Source organism: Dipodomys spectabilis, unplaced genomic scaffold (assembly GCF_019054845.1).
Source record: "Dipodomys spectabilis isolate Male_0828 unplaced genomic scaffold, ASM1905484v1 ptg000310l, whole genome shotgun sequence".
Taxonomy (NCBI): domain Eukaryota; kingdom Metazoa; phylum Chordata; class Mammalia; order Rodentia; family Heteromyidae; genus Dipodomys; species Dipodomys spectabilis.
The window spans coordinates 1,138,274-1,160,431 of NW_024870987.1; the positions used below are offsets into that span (position 1 = coordinate 1,138,274).

General features: G+C 38.3%; 1 pseudogene; it reads left to right on the forward strand.

Moving 5' to 3' along the window:
• Positions 1 to 946: 946 nt before the first annotated feature.
• Positions 947 to 1,046, forward strand: LOC122127769 (annotated as a pseudogene).
• Positions 1,047 to 22,158: the final 21,112 nt, after the last annotated feature.

Genomic DNA, 22,158 nt, shown 5'->3' on the forward strand with positions numbered 1-22,158 from the left:
TATAAAATATATAACTATATGTAATATAAGGAAATGTTTTTCATTGTTCTGTTGTGGTTAGGGTATCAAAGGCAACTCTGTTTTACAGTATTATTCCATTATCTCTACCCCAGAGTTTGGTAGAGTTAGACCTAAAGCTTTACCATTTGTAGATTTACAGCCTAGAGGCAAGAGGAAACACTGTGATTAAAACATTACCAATTTAAGGCCTAATATCAAGGAGAAAAATATGGACTTCTCCTGGAGCTATGGAAATATTTGGTGATAGAAATTCAGTAGTGTAAGTTCCTGCCTGGTTGGATGGTCAGGACATTAGGTAATCATGCATAAGAACAATTTTTTTTCACCTTCTTGGCTTTAGCTACTTTTGAAATGGTAGGTATAATAAACAATTATATTATGATAAAATACTTTCTAGTCAGAACTGTTTATTTCTCTATGATCCCTTGTAACTAAGATTAGTTTTTTTCCAGTAAGATAATCTTTGCTGTCAGGGTAAGATATTCTGTTTGGTCTGTTACTACATGGAAGAAGGGTAAAGGGTCAGTAGACATTTGTGCCAGTAAGACCTCATTTGGGAAATTTTAAGCTGCAAAAGTTTAGAAGTAGCACTTCAGCAAGGCTTACTTTGAATCCATTAGCTCCACAAAGCTAACTCAGTTGATAAATAAGTACTTGAAAAGCCATCTCTTTGAACCTAGCCATAAAGGCTTCAAAGTATGATCAAATTTAAAATGAAAAAGACTTAAAATAGTCATTGGCAAAAAAATGCAAGTTTGAGCAATCTACCAAACAATATGTTTTTCCACTATACACAGAATTTCAGAGAAATAAGATCAATAACATTGTTAGTAACAATAAGGTTTCCTTGCTACAAATAGGCAACCAAGGATATATGCCTGTATAAAGATTGCATCATTAACAACTTAAATTTACAGGATACTACATGCTTCAGCAGCACGTATACATAAATTACAACAATATAGAGATTAACATGCCACTTGGACAAGGATGATATGAAAATATGCGAATTATTCCATATTTTTCATTCTTCAGTTGCTAGAAATGAAAAACAGTTATTAAAAAGTTGATTACAAAAATACAAGTGTAACAACATATGTGATTCATATAATTAAAAGTTAGTTTGACATCAGTGTATTAAATCTTCAATTTAGAAAGGTCTTTACATAGCATAACCTTTACAAAACTTTTGAAATTAGATAACATTTTAATTTTATCCCAAAGAAATAAAATACTATAAGGACCTAGGAGAAAAAAGAATCTTAAACTGTTTTTATATGGAATGCAATCTGTAAGGACACATTTATTAATGAATTTATATAATATATAATAATGTAGTATTCAAAGCATTATATCTAGGAGAGAATGAAATAGATTATGGACATTTTACAAACAGAATACAGAATATGTTAAAATATACTTTCTTCAGACAAGCACCGGAAATGTCTTTAGGTTCTGTACTACTCATTTCAACAGATACATTAAAATTATTTCTGATTTTAAAAATCACAAGCTCTACAGAAATCATTATAGATGTATACAAACAACTCTTGAATATATTTTGACATCAAAGTCAGGCAATTCATTTGGAAGAATACCATGGAATCCATGAATTTTTAAAGTAAGATATTGCTGTTGCTTTGTATTGTGAAAATATTTTGTACAGAGACAAAGGATGGACTGGCATTTTTGAAATTTAAGTAACTTAACCAAATCATCAAGACGTAGGAGAACAATTTGTACAGCCTTTCACAACTTCAAAGAGGTAGTCATACATACTTATCTTTTGGCAGTATCAAATGCAGTTTCTTCCAAGTTGTTCTTCAGACCTGGTTTAATATAATGGTTCAAAAGAAGGAGATCAAACGTATCTTTGCTGTTTCTATTCCCAGCAGCAAGATGCAAGGGGGTCAAGAGGCCTTTCGTTTAGACATTGGTATCTGCATCATGATGAAGTAAGAAAGAAGCCACACTGGTATTATTCCACGTATAAGCACTGTGCAGGTGTGTCCAGCCATTCACAGTTATTGCATGAATATTTGCCTCGAGCCACCAACTCATGGACAATGTGTCAGTGTCAACTGTAGGTTTCCTGATGAAGAGCGGTATACACATCGTCATCCCTAGTGGCCTTTTTGGAAAGGTTTCGCCACACTGTAGAAAGCCGATTAATTTCGGCAGCCCAAAGAAGAAATTTGCTTGGATCCTTCTCCATTTTTTTCTTGCAAATGATACCATTCCTCACTTTTTCATCTTCTTCCTTGTCTTCATCAGAATTGCCTAACCAGAGACTGAGTACCAGTCGGAATGAGGTGTCTATGTATTTCCCCAGTAGTTGACGTTGGTTGAACTGTTCAGAAAAATCCAGTGAATTTTCTGCATCTTTTTTTTTTCACCATGACTTATTTTCTCTTTTTCCATTTTTACTATTCTAAATTATTCTAACTGGAGAGTAGAGAATTGATAGAAAGCAGAGGAAAGATTTTCCTCCGTATTAAAAGGTACAGAATGAAAATGAGGACCAGTGGTGTCTCCATGTGCAGCTTATTCTAGGAATGCAAACATAGGAAATAATACTTTCTATGTAAATGATTTGGGAAATGGCAGAGCAGAAAGTGAAATGATGCAACCAAAAATATAACAACAAAATAAATTAGGATAATTATGGAACAATCATATGAGAACCATGAATGAGAGAGAGGAAGAGAGAGACAGATGTTCAATGAACTAAATAGCCACAAAATCCATGCCTCTGATTAATTTATAGAGCAAACAATTTTTTTTAAAAGAGATGGAAATAGAATTTATAGTGTGTCTCTTTATGATGTGCAATGTGATGGATTGATATACATTGTGCTGATCACATTTCTGTTAATGTGAGGAACATACCTGCAAAGAACATTTCTGAGGAGGAAACTATTATATTGACTCATGGTTTAAGAGAACACAGTTTAAGATAAAATGTCTCCATTGTTTTTAATTATATTTTTATTATCTTAAATAATTGTACAAGAGAATTTCCATTCAACAAATCAGTTTTTAAGTACAATGGATCTTTACATAACTTCTCCACACCCTTCCAAATCTCACCCCACTTTAATTTTTTCTACTTTCATACTATCTGTATTGAATATTATGCCTTCACGCTCTTCCTCCATAACTCTTTTTATTCCTTCCCTTTGAATTCCCCTCACATCTTAAGTGATAGTTTCCTGGTATTCATTTTGTTGGATTAAAAATTCAATTTTATAAGAAAATACACCTTTGAAATTCTCCTCTGCAAATAGCATGCTTTGGTTAATATTGTTGTGAAAACTTGCATAAAGTTCTATCTTCCAAATATGAGACAGAACATGGTTCCTTTGTGTGTGTGTCTCTGACTTAGTTTACTTAACATATTTTTAGATCTATCCATTTCTTTGCAAATAATGTAACAGTCTTCATAATGGATTGGTGCAATCCAATTGTGTACATGTGCCACACTTTCTCTAACCATCCCTCTGCCAAAGGGAATCTGGGCTATTTCCATCAGTTTTCTACGGTGAATAGTGCAACAGTGAACATGGTTGTGAAAGTGATTTTACTGTAACCTTTTGGAAGAATTCATCACTATCTTTCTGGGAACAACCCTCTAGCCAGTTTTCCAGAATAATCACATCCCTCTCTTCATCTCCATTAGAACCTATTGCATATCCTCAAAAACACACTACCCCCTACAGGTCACAATAAGCTAAAACCACACTGTGTCCATATTTTTTCAATACTTTTTTTCATAATTGTACATATAATTTAGTGAGAACCTTCTATGTACTTTTCTAATGTGGGAATGAGGGACATGACAATAGAGTAAAAGTAAGAAATATGCAATTTAATAAGCTATTATCATACTTAAAATCATTTTCAGCTTTAACTCATAGCCTCACATACTATTATTTTAATCTTTATTTGATTACTTCATCTATCCTCTAACTTATAACAGGTGAGTTAAATACAATGGCAGAAACTGTGGTTTGTTTTTGACACTCATGTGTGAGGATGCACAATATGGGCAAATAGATGGATTGGATTTAATAGCTATTATCCATTTTGTTAAAGTAGAGATGATTTTGCCAAACTGATTCTCACAATTCATATTACATTCAACAACAAGAAACCTGTGACAATTCTCTTTGTTTTGCTCCTTATTAACTTTTGTTTCCATTTTATTTTATTTTTATTTATTTATTTTTCGTCTGTCGTGGGGCTTGAACTTGGGACCTGGGCGCTCTCCCTCAGCTCTTCAGCTCATGGCTAGCACTCTACCAATTGGGCCACAGTGCCCCTTCCGGTTTATGAGTGGTTTATGGGAGATAAGAATCTCTCCAACTTTCCTTTCCTGTCTGCTTTGACTTGCGATTCTCAAATCTCTGCCTCCTGAGTAGCTAGGATTACAGGCATGAGCCACCGGCGCCCGGCTACCATTTTATTTTATAATGAAGGATGATTTCACAACTCTATTGTAGATACAAAAATATGCTAATATTTCTATCCGTATGCATTGATATATACACACACATATATTACACAGGTTATAAGGATAATTTATAACTTCTGTAACTGCACAATTTACTAAATTATTAAAATCATTGATGACTCATGGCTGGAATTCTGGTTACTCGGAGGGTGAGATCTGACGATTGTGGTTTGAAGCCATCCTGGGCAGGAAAGTCCATGAGCCTCTTATCTCCAAACAACCAACAGAAAATCAGAATTGGAACTGTGGCTGAAAGTGGTAGAGTGGTAGCCTTGAGAGAAAAAGCTCAGGGACATCATCTAGGGTCTTAGTTCAAGAAGTACCATCTACCCCCAAAAATCTTTTTAATTTACCCCTGTGTAAGTAGAGTATTTCCATCACCCAAGTGCAAATCCATACTCATTAGCAAGGTAACTGTTTTGTCTGAAGTATCACAAAACATTATCACTTAAGTAGAAAGTATTGCAATGTGGGTTCATTCTATCTCTCTCATGGATTTTTCTCCACTCAAATACTCAAATCTTACCATTATTCCAATTATTTAAAATCATAGTTTTTTTCTTTAATACCCATAATATTAGAGGCCTTCAGATCTCAGCCTCTCGAGTAGCTACCTAAGCTGATTCAGCCTCTGAGTAGCTAGTTAAAATTCTGTCTGTCCTATATGCTTCACTGCTTTTTCATTTTTTTCCTGAGGTAATCACAAGTCATATATATGTCTAGTTACTTTAGAAAACACTCTTACTGCTTGGCACCATGGGCTCCCACCTCTACTCGTAACTACTGAGGAGGCTTGAGAATAGAACCAGGCCAAAAGTTTAGTGGACCTCCTTCTCAATCTATAGCTGGGTGTATTGGATCATTTCCACCACACTGCACTATCTACAGTCTAAGATTGGAAGGACTGCGGAATCCAGGCCAGGCAAGGTAGGAAGCTAGACAAGTTGGTCTGCAACTCTGATTCCGTTGATGATGGGAAGGCTAAAATGACAGATCAGATGCATGTTCTTGTGGAAAGGGAACCCCTACCCTAAAATTAACCACTGATATGACGCCTGCCTAGTATGAGCAATAACTAAAGTCGAAATCCCCAGTTTCCCACAACCAAAATAAGTATATACATTAACATACAAAAACTTAGTAGAATCTGTTCTTTGCTCTAATATCAGCTTTATCTGATTATCATATGATGTGACAGAATAGGTTCTTTATTAAATTTAAGATATATTTTAAGTTTTGAGTATTAAGCTTAAGATATATTTAAGACCTAGAAAATTCTTTCTCACATATTAAGTGCAAATGTATGGCAAATTGTCTCATTTCTTACATATTTGACTATCCCTATAAATTCAGCTTATGATTATTATGAATAGTAACATATTCTGATTAATTACTTTGTAACAGTTTTTACAATTTTTGCTTCTCTACTGAAGTTTAATTATTAAAGTAGCATCATCAAAATATATTCCTTGGGCACTTAGGGCAGTTTTTTACAAAGGTTTTAACCAATGGCTTATAAGAATTCTTATTGGTATTTTTTTTGCTTTATTTTTAATTTCAATTTAATTTTATTGTAAAGGTAATGTACAAAGGGGTTACAGTTACATAAATAAGTACATTTCTTTTTTTTAATTAATTTATTTATTTTTTTTAAATTTTATTTTATTTTATTTGAGAGCATACTGTACAGAGGGGTTACAATTACATGGGCAGGATAATGCATACATTTCTTACCAAGCATTGCAGCCTCCTCCTTTGTTTACCCTTCACCTCCCTTCCCAGCTTATGGAAGGAACGTTGTTATCTCTTCCATCGATTTTTTTTGTATGCTAAAAAAAAGAACTACTGATGCTTTTGCTGTGGCTATTGATCAATGAGTGTTTTTGCTTTCTTTGTTCATGCATTTTTATAAGAAAATTTGTATGCAGAGGGTTTACAGTTACTTTAGTCATCTAAAAAGTACATTTCATTTTATTTTCTAAATTTCAAATTTTGAACTTAAATATTTTCTTCTGTTTCTTCAGGGTAATTCTTTTTTCAGAGTTGTAGGACTAATTAATATAATTTTGCATGATTTTTACACATGTAAATTATTCAGACACATATATTTTGTTTTTAAAATATTTATAAAGTGAATATTTAAAAATTATTTTTTGAATTTTTATAAGGTTGGTAAATTTAAAAAAATTATTTCTTATAGATGTAAACATATTTGTCCAGGTAGCAAATACTGTATTTTTAAGAAGCACATACTTTATTAAGAAAAGTTTCATTACCTGGTGATTTTTGGAAATATTTTTACTTAACTTAAAAAAAAATGTTTGAGCTGGGAATGGTGATTTTTGGCTGCTATTTTCTAGCTATGGTGGGAAATGTAAATAGGGTTTGTAATTCGGGAGAGACTGAGCAACTATAATATCTTATTATAAAAATATTCAGAGAGAAATGATTAGAGATATAGCCACCCCTAGCAAGATATAGAGCACTTGGTTATAATATTCTAAATCTTGATTTAAAACACCACTAGCATCAATTTTTTGTCAAAATGAAAGGATACATGTGTCAAAATGTTTATTATTTAAAACTTATTTGAAAAGGTTCTCATGTCTTCTATTGCTTAATTTTCAGTTTACTTAATCTATAAGAATCTATTGTGATTATTTTATTTCTACTAAACTTTTAAAAAGGACAAGAAATATTATTATTTCATATATTAACCTACATTTTCTATTTGTGATAATTTCCTCTGTTTAATATGATAATATCAATATTCCAAATGTGTGTATGTGGTGTGTGTGTGTGTGTGTGTGTGTTCTTGTGGTTTTTGTGTGTGTGCTTTGTAATGCTTAAGAGATCACACCATTGCTTCACATATGCTAGGCCAATGTTTAACCACTGAGCTATACTGTGTAGTTATAATCCAAATAGTGTTTTAAATTTTGACTTTTAAATTTTCATTCCTAGTATGTTTTTTTCAAAATTATATATGACAAAATGTGATCCATCTTCTATCCATGTTAGCAATTTTTATTGTTATTTAGAACATTTCCACTGCCTTTCCACTTCCAAACTCTTATGTTTTTAATTGATAAAGGTTTTACTGCTTCTTTTCTCTCTTCATTCTTTTTCCCTTTAGAGTTGACCTATCTTTCTCTTCCCCAGATGTCAGGCCACATTGAGGCTCCTGCTACCCACAGCCTTCCTCCTGGCACAGTCACCAACAGGGCAGTGCCCCCAGGATCCAACACAGACTTCTGACTTGGGTAAATAAAGAGGCTGTGCTTGAGTCGCCCACATTCAGCAGTCAGCAGTCCGGGCACATGAGCATCTACTAAAGCCACCCCAGTAGCTATGGGGACTCTGACCTCAAGAAAGAGGCAGGCACACCCATGCAGGCTGACTTTGTAGACAGCTCCTCTTCCAGGTGCAGCATGGTGACCTTTGAAGCAGAACATGACTGTGCGCACACTAGTAGATCACAGCACACAATAAAACAACTTGGTAAGCAATGGTCCTGTGCTCAGAGAGCTGGAAACAGAGGCAGGAAATCAGAAAGAGAGAGAGAAAGAGACAGAGAGAGAGAGAGAGAGAGAGAGAGAGAAAACTCAAAGCTAGCTCTTATTTGTACCGGTTTTGTTATCCTTGCTGAGAAATGCATATTTTCACCAAGAAATAAAAAGGAAAACTCCTAACTCTAACTCTGATGGAGTAGCTGGGATCAATCTAGACTTCCTACCATAAACAATCACAAAAGTGGAAGTTATGTGAAAAATATATGTATATAAATGTATATATAATATAAATATGTAGGCATATATATGTATATTCAAATATACAATGTGAATATGTATTGTATGTACAATGTATAATGTATATATGTATAACATACAGGGATAAAAAAAACGAAATACATAGTATTTGAAGGAATAATGACCAAATCCTTCCCAAATTTGATTGAAAGCATGAACCCTTCTATCCAGGAATCTAGCAGCTTAAAGAAGACAATTAACATAATTACACAGGTCCACACTAAGACACATTCTAATTAAACAAAGACAAGAAACCTGCCAAAGCACAGAGACACAACTCATCACACAAGGGATCTTCAATCATATTATGACAAATTTCTAATCAAACACTAGATTAAATATTAGACAGCAAGGGCAACACATTTAAGGTGTTAAAAGGACATATCTAATACCAACCTTTCTAACAAATACATATATACTTCCCCCAAATGTGAGAGAGATGAGCTAAGTACCTAATGATGGCTCAGGCATATAACCTTAACTACTCAGGAAGGTGAATTGTGAGGATTGTGGCTCAAAGACAGCCTGGGCCTTGTAACCTCAGAAGCAAATTGTAGGAGAGCTGTCCTTGAGTAGGACGGAGGTCTTCTTGCCATGTCATTGCTGGAACAAATATAGGATAAGGTGGCCATCAAGCATGGAGGCTATTGGCCAGTGTCTCCACAGAAGCAATTTATGAGATTCAGGAGTCCTCTATAATATCAGAGGACTTTGACCACTGTCCTAGTAGTTTCAGGAATGGCATAATAATGACCAGAGCAACCTCAAGCCCACATGGAGTCCTTAGCAACAGTCTTTGAAGCTTATGGGCTAGAGTATTAATGCTGGCAAGCTATGATTGGTCCACTTTTTCTCTGACTTCACTGGCCCAGACTCTGATTGGTCCATTTCTTCTATGATGTCACTGTGATGGGCTGCAATATCTCCCTTTTGAGAGGTCATGCAGTGTATATAGGAAGCCACTGTGCTCCAACCTATGTGAGTTAACACCTCTAGGAGCTCTTGATTGGTGACATGCTGGACTGACTCAAAGCAAAATTCATGATTTTTCTGATATGGTGTGGGGGGGTGTGAGTTGTCGTTTGGTTTTGGTATTTCTTTTTATTTTTTCTGTGTTTCCATTATTTTATTTAGTTAATTTTAGGTAGACTTGCTACTTGCCATCATAGCAGAAGGATGGAAGAATACAAAGAATCATCCTCCATATCCTTGAATGAAGAGATCATCAGTCAATACCAGATGAAAGAGCTCATTGACCATGGTACCAATGGACAAGTGAAGCTGGCTATCCACACCTCACACACATGGAAGTGGCAGTTAAAATACTCCTGAAGGGATGAAAGGTTAAAGTTTGAGGCAGTGACCACTTGTTGCTTGTTTCTGTCTAGCAAAGCAACACGTGGTGGTAATCCGAACACCTGGTTGATTGTGTGCCTTTATAAGACCTGCAAATACTTAGCTCAGGGCTCTCTTCCTAGGCTCCGCTGTACCGAAGTGTAGGACGAGGCCCAAGATGCAGCCCGTTTAAATAAAACAGCTGTAGAGTCTGACATTCAGTGGTCTTTTTGCGGGGGGGGGGGTTCCTGCAACCATGGCATAACATATTAGTGGGGGCTGGTTCGGGATACCCCCCAAAGACCCCGGAGACCTCAGACTCCAAAGGTAAAACAGCGCTGTCTTGGTTAATTTGCCTTGTCCTCTCGTTTGTCTGTTTTACTTTCATTTTCCCTTGTGAGGATGGCCCCTCCAATTCCTAAAGGGTTGTCAAAGTGGACCCGCTTGCACGACAACACTGGAGGAACTGGGAGATGTCCCAGATCCTCTTGTGGGGAGGGGATAACCCTGCTGTGTGGAGCAGGGGTCCTTGGAACCCCACCATGTGGAGTGGGGGGGGGTCCTTGGAACCCCGCCGTCTGGGGCGGGGGTACTTGGAACCCTGCCGTGTGAGGCAGGGGTCCTTGGAACCCTGCTGTGTGGGGCCGGGGGGGGGGGGGAGGGATCCTTGGAACCCCGCTGTGTGAATTGTGGGGCGAGAATTGGTTTGGTGTTGGGCCGGAACTGACCAAGAAAGCCTTCTAACCGAAGCCCAACTCGCCCACTGTGGGTCTGTTCCTTCTGCTGTGGGGCATGGGTATGGAACGCCGCCATGACAGGAGTCAGTGGACCAATTTGGGAGATCTCCACTTTGTAAGCTTTTTTTTTGTAACTGTCAGGTTTGCATGTGTTTTGTTTGTACTGTTTATTGTTTTATGGACTGTATGACTGACAGGACTGGAAACCACGGGCAACACTCCATCTAGCCCCCTAGACTTACAAAAAGAAACTAAGAAAGAGGAAAAGAAAGTGTACCCCTGGTTTTTCAGGGAGATAACTTGGAAGAAGAAATGTTTCCTCCCCCATACTCCCCTTCCCAGGTTCCTTTTGCAGAACCTGAGAATGATCAAGAGAAGGAGGGAGCTATAGAACACTTGGCACCTGCCCTTCAAGTTTCTGAGGGGCCAGTCACTCAATGCCGCAGTGGGATCAACCCCCCATCTAATGCAGCTGTTTTTTTCCCTAGGTGCCATAGGTACTGTGGATGTGGATGGTCAACAACAACACAATAGTGTCCATTTTCTACCAATGTTCTATACAATTGGTGCATCCAAAATGCCCCCTTTTCTGAGAAACCCTAGGATTTAATTCGTTTGCTTGAAACTATTCTCTTTACTCATCAGCCCACTTGGGATGATTGCAGTCAGCTTTTACAAGTTCTTTTTACCACTGAATTGAGAAACCATATCTGAGAAGCGGCCCAGAAACATATCTGTGGCCCCACGGGAGTGCCCATCATGGATCCTGCCCTGATCTCTGCCTATTTTCCTGAGATCCAACCAACATGGGACTACAAAACAGTTGAAGGTAGGGAGCATCTCCTCATCTACCGCCAGGCTCTGTTGGCAGGTCTCAAGGTGGCAGCTTGCCAACCTACTAATATGGCCAAGGTTTATGATATAAGACAGGGAGTAAGTGAAAGTCCAGCAGCATATCTTGAGCGGCTCTTGGAAGCTTTTAGTCAATATACTCAATATGATCTTGAGACACAGGAGTCGGCTCAGATGATTATGTTTGCCTATATAAATCAAGCTGCACCAGACATAAAGTTGCAGGCTCTAGACAGGCTATAATTAGGGATCTAGTAGCCGCAGTAGGAAAGGTTTACAATAAGAGAGACAGAGGAGCAAAGACAGGAAAGGAAGGACAGAGAACGTAAAATGGAGCATGAAAAGAGAAACCAGGCCAAGGAAAAGAGGCCAGATTTGATGGACTCACCACTACTGCATGCTGAGCATACCTGGTTCACAGATGGCAGCAGTTTCATTCGAGATGGAAAAAGGTATACGGGCCCAGCAGTCACCATGGATTCTGTGATAGCGTGGGTAGAAGCACTCCACCAGGGACCATCTGCACAAAGAGCAGAGCTAGTGGCACTAACAAAAGCCCTACAAATGGGAAAAGGGAAGAGACTAAACATTTACACAGACAGTCGGTATGCTTTTGCCACCTTGCATGTCCATGGAGCCATTTACCAAGAGAGGGGGATGCTGACAGCTGAGGGAAAGACTATTAAAAACAAGAAAATTTAAGCCTCATCTGTGCCCAATGGGAAACAGCAAATATTGCCATTATGCACTGCCCAGGCTATCAAAAGGGAACTGATTCAATAACCAAAGGAAATAACTTGGCTGATCAGGCAGCTAAGGAGGCGGCCCTCCAGCCCAGAGCATAAGTACTGACTCTAGTAGACCCAGGGCCACGAGCTTTGCCTCCTGAGCCTCAGTACTCCCAAGAAGACTTGGAGTGGATAAAGAAAATTCCCATGGCCTATAAACCCCCTGGCAGAGAAGGAAAAAAAGACTAGTGGAAAACTGGTGAGTGAAAACTTACCTTGCCACAAAGATTGGGCAAGGGGATTCTTAAGAGAATCCATCGGGTCTCTCACATGGGAACCTGAAGAATGCAGGACTTGCTCTGACACTCAGAAGTAAAAATTAGGCAAGGGAATCAACTCTTGAGGACATTGTGAAAAATTGTAAAGCCTGTCAGCTCACCAATGCCCCCAATCAGCCGGTTACTAAAGGAGCTTGCCTCCATGGAGATAGGCCAGGTGTGTATTGGGAAATAGACTTCACAGAAATTAAAACTGGAAAATTTGGATATAAAAATTTGCTAGTTTTTGTAGAAACCTTTTCAGTATGGGTTGAAGCCTACCCAACAAAGCATGAGACCACAAATGTCGTGGCTAAGAAGATCCTGGAAGAAATTCTACCCAGGTATGGCTTCCCATCCCCCAATAGGTCAGACAATGGACTGGCCTTTGTCTCAAAAGTAAGTCAGCAAATAGCTCCGACATTGGGGATGGATTGGAAATTGCACTGTGCTTATAGACCCCAGAGTTCAGGGCAGGTATGAATCAGACTCTATAAGAGACCTTAACTAAATTGGCCTTGGAGACTGGTGTAGACGGGGTATCGCTCCTTCCTTTTGCTTTGTTTAGAATAAGAAATTCACCCTATCGGCTTGTCTTTAATTGCTTGCTGATTTGGATGATACTGAATTTCTGTGTAAGCTTGACTATTTAAAGCTGGTGCATAAGAGTATGTGGCCCCAGCTTAGAGAATTATATGATTCTGCTTCTATTCCTATCCCACATTTGTTTAAACCAAGGGACTGGGTGTTTGTTTGAAGGCACAACTTGCGATCTCCGGAAACACGATTGAAGGGACCTTACATGGTGCTACTGGCTACCCCCACTGCCCTTAGAGTGGACGGCGTTGCTGCTTAGATCCACTGCTACCATGCCAGACCAGCTGACCCCTTTGCCCTGGATGACCATCAGGAAACATGGGAAGTCTCCAAGCATCCGACCCAACCACTCCACATACGCAAGAAAAGATAAATGGACTGATTGTTATTGGTATACTCGTTCAAGATCAAGAGCTGTTGAAGTTTAGTTTGGGGCCAGAGCCACAAGATTGTGGCTCAGGACCATAAATCAAGCGCGGGGGGTGGGATTGAAAGGCTAAAGTTTGAGACAGTGACCACTTGTTGCAAAGCAACATGTGGTGGTAATCCAAACACTTGGTTGATTGTGTGCCTTTATAAGACCTGCAAATCCTTAGCTCGGGGCTCTCCTCCTAGGCTCCGCTGTGTCAGAGTGTAGGATGAGGCCCAAGCTGCAGCCCATTTAAATAAAACAGCTGTAGAGTCTGACTCTCAGTGGTCTTCTTGCGGGGCGGGGGGGGGGGGGGGAGGTCCTGCAACCATGGCATAACAGCAAGAGTCCTCCAGTCATCAATTAAAGAATGAAGTGGACATTTTTAACAAGGTATGGCACAAACACACCATCAGGTTTTACCAGGTGATGGAGAAGGAAGAGTATATGTATCTCATCAATGGAACTGGCCAATAGGGGATACCTTCTGGGGTGGATCTCAAAATCCTGCCGCCTATATGAGGATGAAACCAAGAGGCTCTTCACACAAATTGTAAGTGCTGTTCACTACCCATACCCGAACAGAATCACACACAGATACCTTAATTCCAACAATATCCTGTTGGATACCAAAGGCAATATCAAAGTCAGTGGTTTTATCTGAGCATCTGGTTCACCCTGGGGCAGTTGCTATCAAATATATGTGCTGCTGTGCTATTCCACCCCCCTAAATTTTCCTGGAAGAAAGAAATGATGGCCGGGTGACAGTGTCTCACTCCTGTGATCCTAGCTATTCAAGTGGCTGAGGTCTGAGGATCATGGTTCAAAGCCAGCCCAGGCTGGCTCTATCCTCTGACCTGACTCATACTGATACCAAAGAATAATTTGGGGTGGAGATGGCAGTGGATAGAGATGGCTAGCAAATAGTTACAACTCTTCTCAGAATAAGCTGCTGAATGTGGACCCAGGAACAGAGCAGTTCCAGACAAAGGGGAGGAGAACCCTAAGAGATATCAAAGATAAATTCACTTGAAAGCCAGAAGGCCCTGTTATTGAGATGGGAGAGATTTGTAGGTGGTGTATTAAAAAAAAGAGTTGTATGTGGGATCCACGAATTGAGATCAAAACACTGTTTGCCTAGCAAAACCCTCAGTCCAGCCAAGAATACAAGTGCATCAACTGCCATAGAGTTCCTCAGGAGGGATTCCAGCCACTGAGCACCTTGTACTGCAGTGTAAACTGAAAGTTGTAGTTATCAAAGCATGTAATTTTTGTGCATACAAAAACTACTTTAATTACACTTCAACTACACCCTAGTCATTAAAATTTTTGTTTGATTTATTTTATTCTATGTTATTTAAGATGTAGTCTCATTATGTAGCCAAGTGTGATCTTCACTTCATAATTCTACTGCTTAATCTCCCAAGTGTTTTGATTACAGGTGTGTCCTTCTTTGTTGTCCATCATATTTTATCTGCATGTTTCCTTAACTTTAATACTATATTTTATCCCTTGGCAGTACTGCGGTTTTGATTCAGAGGCTGGTGCTGGGCAACCTAGTGCTCTACCACTTGACCTCTGCGCCTGGCCTTACTCTTCATTTTACTTTAGATGAGCTCTTATTGTATTATTTTTTGTGTTGTATTGTATGTGCTTGGGTCAGAATCAGACTGTGATTGTAATGTATTTTCCTGCTGAGAAGCTTTTTTGTCCTTTTATATTTCTTGTAAATATAATTTTTCTTCTTAATAAAAAGAAGGTACACAGAGGTGTTACATATATATAAGTAATTTTAAAATTCAAAACCTTATTTTAGAAGAGTAAAAATGCATATAATCACTAAATTTTATCTCTAGGAAAAATGGCTACTAGATTAAATGTTTTTGGAGGCTAGGTCAGTGGCATTTGGTATTGTTCTCACTTCAGCTCTAGACAATGCTACATAGGTCCAGGCCTGCATGGCCTAAATAAAAGCAAGTAAAAAGTAAAAAAAAAAATGATTTTTTAGGGCACATCTGTGGAAGGTTTGAAATACATTTGAAATACATTTGAAATACATTTTATTGACCATTTGTACATTTCTGTGATGATGAAAAGTGATATAGCAATTATGGTACAATATGACCCATTCTTCAAACATAACATAGCATTACCACATTACCCAGCAATTCCATTGCTCATTGCATAATCCAAAGAACTGAAAAGAAAAAACTAATAGCTCATATGCCAATAATAACAGCAAAGTTCACATTAGTCAGAAGCTGGAATTACCTGGAGTGTCTATCAGATATACAGGTTTACAAAATATGAGGTAAGCATTAATGGATTATGCCATCCACAAAAATGCTGCATTTAATATATATCTGTCACGGATGGACACAAAAAATAATCTACTATTTATGTGAAACATTTACCAAACCATTTTATAAGAGAAAATGGAAGATTAAAATTTCTGGGGCAGGTCATTGGGGTGATTATTACTCAATGATTGTGTGGATTCCATCAGTATCAACAAGATAGTTCACAAATAGAGGTAATGGTGTGCATATAACTAATGTCACTGAATTTTATACTTGCCTAACAAGCATGAGGCCCTGCGTTCATCCCCAGCACATCCAAAAAATGCTAAATCATCTTTCTGTTACCTACCTTGAGTGGTAGGTGCTTTTCTAATATTTTGATTGTATCCCTCAGAGGATCTCTGGTGGATCTCTGATGTTTAGTCATGCTTTACAGACAATCCATTATTTTAATATTAATTTTAAATTTTAAAGGAAACCTCATATATTAAAATGAGGGCAATGCCTGCAGATCTAATTCAAGAGGCTAAAACAGGAAGACCCTTACACAGTCTAGGCTGCATAGAGAGGTCATGTCTAAATTTCCATGGTTACTGCTGAAACTGCAGGGACAATTATTTGTAAGTAATTGCAAGTGATAGATAACTGAGAGATAAGTTTCTGATCACAATATATTTTGGTCATGTCAGCTTGTATTTAATATTTACATGAATTTTTAAATTTTTCCTTTTTCCCTTACTCTCAGCATGTCATTTTGAAACTTTATACTATGTTCTCATTTGCTACATTTAAAAAGAAACATAGTTTTCCTTTGTATCATATTAAACATGGTTTTTGATTATTTTCTATATTATACAACTACTATTATTTACTTTTGAAAATGTTAGGGAAATGAACCCGAAGATATGTTTTCAAATGTTTTTTTTTTTTCATGCGATTGTTTCTAACACATAAGATTATTTCTTTGTTGCTTTGTATGTCCCTCCCCCACAGTATAACTCCTGCTTTCATTGTATTTGATGTTGGTATAATTTGTGGAGGGGAAGGGGAAAAACAAATCGTTTAAATAGGGATACAGGTGGACCCATTGCAACAATGAGATGTACAAGTCGTTACATCGAAAAATGAACTTTACAACTTTGGTGCGGGGGAACGGGAGTAGCAGGGAGGATTGGGTGGGGGAGTGGGAGAGGATGGGAAGGGATAGGAAGCGGAAACAAAGGAGGAGACTACAATGCTTGATAAGAAATGTACTCATTATCTTGCCCACGTAATTGTAACTACTCTGTATAGTATGTTCACACTAAAAAATAAAAATTAAGAAAAAGAAAATTTTTATGTTTTTTTTTCTGCATGTAAGGACTAGCCACTGTCTCAGAGATTTTTCTTAGTTCTGCCAATTGAGCCACAGATAAACTTCCAGCTTCATTCTTTTGAAAAGTCTCATGCAAATCCCAGCACAACTAAGGAGGCTGAAATCTGATCTTGATTTGAAGCCAGTCTGAGCAGCAAAGTCTGAGATTCTTATCTCCAATTAATCACCAAAAAGCTGCGGGTAGTAGAACGGTATCTAGCCTTGTGTAAAACAGGGCAAGTTCAAGCCCTAGTATTGTAATTACATTAACAAGTCTCATGGACTTTCTTGCTTGGGTTGGATTTGAACTACAACCCTTAGATTTCAGCCTCCTGGGAAGCTAGGATTTAAAGGCATGAACAATCAACCGCAGACATTTTAATTTTTTTTTGGTCATTCATGGGGCTTAAATTCTGGGTTAGGTGCTGTCTCTGTGCTCTTCAGCTCAAGGCAAACAGTCTACCACTTGAGCCATAGAACCACTTTCACTTTTCTGGTGCTTTATTGGAGATAAGAGTTTCACAGAATTTCCTGTCTGGGCTGGCTTGGAATTGTGATCCTCAGATCTCAGCCTCCTGAGTAGCTAGGATTACAGGCATGAGCCACTGGTGCCCATCTTATTTTAATATTTTTAACCAGCTTTTTCTTGCCTTCAACCTCAGTACATTTTATTTTGTCCAGTAGACCTGTTCTTTGGGCCACATTGCTGTTCCTTAGTTGTTTTGAATGGGGGTAGGGATTGAACACTCGGAATGGGTGCTGTCTTTGTGGTCTTCAACTTAAGGCAAATGCTCTACCAGTTGACCTACAGAGCCACTTCAGGTTATCTGGTGGTTAATTGGAGTACAACAGTCTCATGAACTTTCCTGACCAGGCTGGATTTGAACCATGGTCTTCATATCTCAGCCTCCTGAGATTACAGTGTAGAGGCAGCAGTGCCCTTCTGTTTCTTAGCTTTTTGACTCAAGGACGATGTTTTACAAATTCAACCACAGCTTCACTTCTAGCTTTTTTTGTTTATTTGACATTAGTTTCTAATGTACTTTTCTGGATAGTCTGGCTTCAAACCGTGATCCTCAGATTTCAGCTTCCTGAGATGCTTCAATTACACACATGAACCACAAACCCATTGGTCATTTTAAAATATTAATATTTTTTCCACTTTATCTTGTTAAAATTTTCCTTGTTTTTTTTTTTTTTTTTTTTTACACTTTTGTATACTGTTTTTGTCCTGGGGCTATATTTCAGGGCCCGGATGCAATGCCAGAGCTTTTTCTTCAAGAGTAGTGGCTTTGCACATAAGCCAAAGTATAGCTTGTGGCAATATTTGTTTTGTGTTTGTGCTTGAACTAAAACCCTGGGTGCTGTACTAGAATGTGACTGCCCAGTTTACATCTTGGGCCACACCTCAACTCCAGGTTTTTTTTTTTAACTCTTGGTAGTTAATAGGAGATGAGTCTTATGCAAAGCCCAGCATGAATCAGTTGGCTGAAATCTGAGGATCACGGTTTAAAGCCAACCAAGGCAGGAAATCCCATGAGACTCTTAACTCCAGTTAATCACTGAAAAACTGGGAGTGGTAAAGCTCTATCCTTGAACAAAACAGCATAATTTCAAGCCAAACATAGCACACAGATGCATACACAGAGAAAGCCTCATGGACTTTCTTGCATGGGGTAGCTTTGAACAATGATTCTCAGATTTCAGCCTATCTTCATCCTCTCTCCTTTGAAAATTTTATGGGTCCTGTGGCTTGACCTCTGTCTCTGGGGCCTATATCTTCGCTTTTACATTCAAGATTGGTGCTTTACCACCTCAGCCACAGCTCAAGGCTTTGTGCTGTGTAGCTGGGGATAAGAATCTCAAGCATGTTCCTTCCTAGACTGACTTGACTCTGCAATTGTCAGTTGTCAGCCTCTTGTGTAAAAAGGATTACACATATAACCATCAACATTTGGGTCACTTTAAAACATTAATATGTGCTTGCTTCCACCTTTTTTTCTTTTTTTTCTTTTTTACTTTTCCTGGGAGTGGAAATTGAAGCTCAGATGTTGTCTCAGGGCATACATGGGACCAACCACAACATTTGGCTTTTGTGGAGAGGTTAATTGGAGAGAAAAGAATCATGTATAGCTAAGCCAGATTCAGGAGGCTGAAAATTGAGGAGAGTCCATGACACTCTTTTCTCCAATGAACCACTAAAATCTGGAGTTGTAGATTATTGAGCAAAATAGTGCAAGTTCAAGCACCAGGACTGCCACACACACACACACACACACACACACACACACACACACACACACACACACACACACACACACGTCTTATGAACACCTATACTTGAGCTGAGCTTTAAACAGTATCCTCAAATTTTAGCCTAAGTAGCTAGAATTACAAATATGAGTCCCCAATGAAACTTCTGTTACTTGGTCTTTCTTGTCTTCTTCCACCCTTCTTTTCATTTATTTCATTCTTTTTGTTTGTGTTGGGCCTGGAACTCGAACTCATGCAAGTATTGGCCTGACTCAGGAGGCTGAAATTTGGCCATCATGGTTTGAAAGCAGCCTGGACAGGAAAATCCATGAAATTCTTATCTCCAATCAATCAACAAAAACCTATCCCCAGTGTGGCCACCACACACAAAACAGTCTCCTGGAATTTCTTGATTGGGTGTGCCTTTACATAAGATCTTATATTTCAGCCTCCTGCATTTCTAGAATAACAGACATGAACCAAGAGTCCTGGGTTCTCTACTTCCAACCATTTAATTTTCTTATTGTGATGCTGAGGCTGGATCTCTGAGCCAGGGCATGGTTTCAATTGGCTTTTCATTCAAGGCTGTTGCTTTACAACTACAACCACAGTTTTATTTCTGGCGTTTTTTGCTGGTTAGTTGCAGACTTATGCACTTCCCTGTCCAGGCTGGCTATGAACAACAACCTTCAGATTTCAGCCTTCTGACTCACTAGGATTACACATATTGACCAAAATTTCATGCATTGTTCATTTTGAAACTTTAACTGGATTTTCTCACAACATTTTTATTCTTTTTAATAATGCTGAGGCTTGAATTCAGAGCTTGAGCACTGTCCCTGAACTTCTGTTACTCAAGGTGAGAACTCTACTACTTGCTCCACAGTGCCACTTTCATTCTTTTTTATTTATGAGGTACTGAGGAAACAAACCCAGGGATTCAAACATGGTAGGCAAGCACTCTGTTACTAAGCCACATTCTTCGCCATTCTTATACCTTTTTATTTGTATTTTTATTTCCTTTTGTATACTGGTCCTGGGTCTAAAAATCAAGTGCTGGCCCAGAAGATTTTATTCAAGATTAGAACACTAAGACACGAACCACCACATAACTTGTGGCTATTACTTTTTGTTTTGTTTTAAGTAGCTACTTAGATTTGAGTCCATGAATTCTACCAGGGCTGGCTTTCAAATGTGATCCTCAGATTTTAATCTCCCAAGTGGCTACCATCAGAGGTGTGTGCCACCTACACTTAGCTCATTTTAATCTCTGAAATTGTCTTTTTCTTATCCTACCTTCTCTACATTTATTTATTTTATACTTTGTGTGTGTGTTGGTGTATATCAAGGTCTGGATGCTGTCCCAGAATATATTTTCTCATTTCTGCCATTGGAGCTACAGTTCAAACACCAGGTTTTATTTTTCTTCCTTTTGGTGGTTAATTGGAGATAAAAGTCTCATGTAAACCCCAGCAAGACATAGGAGGCTGAAATCTGAGGATTGTTGTTGAAGTCATCCTTGGTAGGAAAGTCCATGAGACTATTTTCATCAACTAAATACCAAGACTTTGGAAGTGGTAGTGCTCCTACATGAATTCAAGCACAAGGTTGGCACACACATATAAAAAGCCCCATAGACTTTCCTCTTTGGACTGGCTTTTATCTGGTAACTTCAGATTTCAGCCTCCTGAATAGCTAAAATAATAAGCAAGAACCACCAGTCCCAGGCTTAAATTTCAAATGGTAATTTCTTTTCTTCTTTCAGTTTTGTTTTTGGTCGACTTAGGGCTGAATTGGGAATTGTTTCCCAGGTTTTTCATGGAATTTCAGTACTTTACAACTACTATCACACCTTCATTTCCAGCTTTTACTGGGTACTTAGAGATAAAAATTTCAGTCACTGCCCTGCCCAGGCTGGCTTTCAGCTATCATCCTCAATTTCAACATTCTTAGTAGCTAGGAATACACACATAAACCAAAAACCCATGGCTCATTTTGAAATTATAATTTTCGCTTTCTCCCATATTTTATAATTTGTGGTCTTTTTTCTTTCTTTTGTAAGTGTCTTTTTGAAAGTGAATAACTAGGAATAAACATGAACCAAAACCCGTGGTCATTTTGAAACTTTATGTTTCTCTTTACCCATCATTTTTAATTTCTGCTTTTTTGTTTCTGGTTTTGTTTTCTGTTTTTGTTTTTGAAATGTGTGTCTAGGATTTCAACTTAGGACTTAGGTGCTGTCCCAAGCTTTCTGTTTAAGACTACCACTCAACCGCATGAACCAAAGCACAGCTTGTAACTTATTTTTGGTGCAAATTAGATATATGTGTCTCATAGACTTTCCTGCCTGAGCTGGTCATGAACCGTGATCCTTAGATTTCATCCTCCTGACTAACTCGTATAACATGTGTGAACAACAAATGTTTGATTCATTTCAACTACTCTCACTGACTCTTCCTTTTGTACTTCTGTTCTCCTTTTATTTCTTCTGTGTTTGTCCTGTGGCTTGAACTCAGGGTCTGGGTGCTGTCCCGGAAATATTTTCCCAGTTTTGCCAGGAGAACTACAGCTCAATTCCTGTTTTCTTTCTGTTTTGATGATTAACTAGAAATGATTATCATGTAGAGCCAGACCTGATTCATGAGGAAGCAATCTGAGGATCAAACTTTGTACCAGCATGGGCAGGAAAGTCCATGATACCTCCAATTATAACCACTGAAAAGCTGAGATTAGTAGAGCCTTAAGCAAAACAGTACAAGTTCAAGCAACAGGTCTCACACACAGACACACACACACAAACACACACACACACACACACACACACACACACACACACACACACATGTCTTATGAACTTTCCTACGTGGTCTGGCCTTTAAATATTATCCTCAGATTTTAGCTTCCTTTGTAACTAGAATTAGAGTTATGAGCCA